Raw genomic sequence first — 4,013 nt, 5'->3', positions numbered from 1 at the left:
TGCTAAAAATCCCCCCAAATAGGCCTTTGTTCCTTTAGCTGAGGGCACACCAAATGAATTAATGAATGTGGATAAGACCTGGAAGGCAACTACCAGAAGTGGCTGTGGACTAGGATTATGGGCTCTTATTTTCCTGACCTCAATATTACAGGTCCAACAACTTAAGAGCTTTAAGGAGTTTTGTAAAGCACGTATTAAAAGATAAGGCAGGCCCAGTTGGGCAGTGGCTCATGCCTGTAATCCCATTGTGGGAGGACTGTTTGAGGCCAGGAGTTCAAGACCAGCCAGGGCAATATATCAAGACCCATCTCTACAAAGATTTAAAAAAAAAAAATTACTCGGGCATGGTAACGTATGCCTGTAATCCCAGCTACTTGGGAGGCTGAGGTGGGAGGACAGCTTCAGCCCAGGAGCTGGAGGCTGTCGTGAGCCATGATCGCAGCACTGCACTCCAGCCTGGTCAACAGTGAGACCCTGTCTCAGAAACAACCAACCAACCAAAAAAAAAAGAAAGGCTCAATTAAAAATTAAAATCCTCCGAAACAGCTATCTAAACCATTCACGCCTTCTAGCTAATGAAAGACTTTGGTTGGGTGGAGTGGTTGCTGAAGGGAGGGAAGAGGCTGGGAGGGTCAGGGCCTCCATGCTTGTCTACAGGGGGCCCTCACCTCTTCCTCCTGGGAAGCAGGCACTGGAAGGACAAAGATGCAAAGGAGCTGTTTTGGGGCCTCAGGAAAACTCCTCCATGGATCTCCATGGAGACTACTCCAAGGAGAAGGAGAACCAACCGCAGAAAACCTCCAGAATCCAACCCTAATGCTGGACATCCTCAATCAATTTTTGTAAACAATTCCTATATGGACAGGAAAAAAAAGTCTATAAACATATTTAATAACTTATTTATGAGATGTGGTATTTTACTGTTAAGTTTTATAAGATGTGGGGACTTCATTAATTCCCTACATGTATTAAAGTTAGAAATAAAGATTAAAACCAAAAAATATCAATGGTTTTGAATGGTGACAAACGAAACCTCCAATAAGAAATCACTGAGCAGCTCACCCAGGCAAGGGGCACCTTGTGTATGTGCAAGGAGTGGATGGGGAAGGGGGTCCCCTGGACCTTGCAGACCCAGCTGTGTCTAAAGGTCACTGCCCAAATGTTGTCCACCACCCTCCAACAACTTCCTTCCAGGCACAACACATGGCCCGGCTGTGAACCCCCATCAACCTCACAACTGTTTTGACACCAGGCTCAAATGGGGAGTTCCTGAAACAGAATGGCCTCAGCAATGGAGGTTGTCTTGCGTAACCAGAAACCTGAAGCCCGCTGGAATCCCGGAGGGGACTGCTGGTCTGGGAAGATGCCATCCAGAACTACGTAATTCTCAGGCAGCCTGACATTTCTCTTCCTGCTACCTTAGCTATAAGCTGATAATCTGAGCAGCTCTGCAGGGACATCAGGCTCCTGCTCAGCTGTAGGTGGGCAGGTGGCTGTGCTGGGTCGCCCCTGCCGCCTACAGGCAGAAAGCAGACAGTGCAAGTTTCCTTCCAAACGGAAATCGCCCTTCACAAGCCGAGCCTGGGAATTACCACGAAGAAACCTCACAGCAGTAAAAGGTGCACAAGGCAATGTTCAGAAAAACAGACCCAAAACCCTGAGATGGCACAAGTCAGTGTGTTGGGCGGTGAACTGGCCAAACGCTTGTGCTCTGTCACCAGAAACGACCCCAGTGGTCTGACATGACCTCAACCTTAACGGCTTCACAGACCAGGGAGGGGTGTGCTTCCCTTCCTCGTGACAATCTCCTAGTTTTGTTTTTCAGAGTGGGGGAGGGCGGGGAGGGGGGAGGTGCTGTCTGGTCTGGAGTACAGTGGTGCTATCATAACTAACTACAGCCTTGAACTCCTGGGCACAAGCAGTCCTCCTCCCACCTTAACCCTCCCCTCCAGGTATATGCCACCACTCTAGGTTAACATTTTTTGTAGACAGGGTTGCCATGTTTCTCAGGCTGGATCCTAGCTTTTAATGAAATCATGACATGTGAACTGTGCAGTTTTGCGTGTGCCACAAGGCAACTTTCTCATTTGTGACTTGGGCAAGTCACAGCCTTTCTGGCCTGGATGTCCTAAGGCAGCCCATCTGAAACCACTTCTCATTCCCATCATTTCTAGAAACCCTCAAGGGTTCCGTAAGAATTGTGCACCCACATGGGTTTTCCTGGAGGATCACTAGTTCTCAAAACAAACCATACAAGCACACAGCAAAAGCCTCTCCACACATCACCCTGAAGTGACCCAAATTCCCATTTCTCAATGTGGGACCTACGCTCCCCTGTGCTCCAGCAAGATAGCTGTGGATTCCCATCTGATGCTGTTCCTCCTGCTGACAAGTGCCTGCCTGCCTGCCTTTCCAGGTCTCAGTACTCGCCTTCCCTTTGACCCACCATGGTGGGCTCTGCAGACCACGTAGGTTGCGGTCAGCATCTAAACCCATCCCCCCACCCCAGACCCCTATGCATGCATCCTCATACACATGTAAAGGTAGCAACTCACCAGGTGACTGACAGAAGGGTAAAGGTGACTACATCCCTGACCCAGAGTGCCTCAAATTTCCTAAGTGACTGTCAGATGCAATTTAATGAAAAGCTTTGAAACAAATACAGCAGGTAAAAACATCTACAATCATGCCATCGATTAAGGCTGTATTACAGATTGCTGGCATAAAACTAATTCGAGGGGCCACTTAAATGCTGACTCCAACTCAGATTACTCAGCTGAGGCAGATCACTTGGTGAGCAGCAGACCCAGGACTCAGACTCATGTCTCAGCTGTCCATTTTACAAGGTTTAGTCTCAAGAAAATGTACCAAGGCCCAAAGGCCCATAGCCAGAACTCCTCCAACCAGGGCTGATCACACTGGCGCTCAAGCACTGCCACCCAGGAACCTGACAGCAGGAGTGCTGGCTCTACACTGACAGGATGCTGGGCGTGTGTGGGTGGCTGCTGTGGACGTTATGGGGGAGATGGGTAGGAAGGACAGACGTGGTTAGGAGACCAGACTGAAGTTACATTAGAACTGCCAAGTTTAAATTCACTCATTTTGTGCACCGTTTCCCAAGTATGTACTGTGAAGGTAGAAGGCACTGTGGCCACCTGTAAATAGTTGGGGAGGCAAGACATGAAGACCAGGAGGCAAGACATGAAGACCAGTTAAATGTTAAGAAACATGCTCCCTGTATGTACTGAAATCAGTTCTTCAACCCTCATACCAGTTGGTTACAACAGATGCTAAAAGTGGTGGGTAAAATGTTTCTAGTCTCAAATGATCTTTCCATGAATTACTTATTAGAGAAGTAAAGCAGATTACCACCCTAAGTGCTCAGTCATCAACAAAAGAACAGACACACACCTCCTAAAGACATGGCATTGGCACCAGGGATTGGTTTCGTGGAAGACAATTTTTCCATGGACAAGGTGGGGTATGGAAAAAAAGGGATGGCTTCCAGATGAAACCATTTCACATCAGATCAGGCATTTGATTCTCCTAAGGAGCGTATAACCTAGATCTGTTGCATGCCCAGTTCACAATACTGGTTCGCACTCCTATGAGAATCTAATGCTGCTGCTAATCTGACAGGAGGCGAAGCTCAGGCAGCAATGCTAGCTCACCTCTTCCTAATAAGCCACGGACCTGAGGTTGGGGACGACTGCCCTATAGTAAAGCCCCTGGTCAAAATGCAAACCTCCATCAGGTCAGGAGCAGACAGACAAACCCAGATTTAGAGACCATCTAAAAAAGGCCTGGAGTATTTAAAAATGTTAAGACTAGGACAAATTTCCCGACACCACCCCACATCCTCCACCCCCCCCCCCCCCCCCCCCCCCCCCCCCCCGCGACGACTCTGGGCAGACCCTGAAAGCCTTGTAACCACAGCCAAAGCCTAAAGCCTAGCACCACCTGCATTCCCAGGACACACCCTGGCTTTGGTTTCCACAAAAACAGGCTGTATG

Source organism: Rhinopithecus roxellana, chromosome 13 (assembly GCF_007565055.1).
Source record: "Rhinopithecus roxellana isolate Shanxi Qingling chromosome 13, ASM756505v1, whole genome shotgun sequence".
In the NCBI taxonomy this organism is placed as follows: domain Eukaryota; kingdom Metazoa; phylum Chordata; class Mammalia; order Primates; family Cercopithecidae; genus Rhinopithecus; species Rhinopithecus roxellana.
This window is presented reverse-complemented; position numbering follows the sequence as displayed.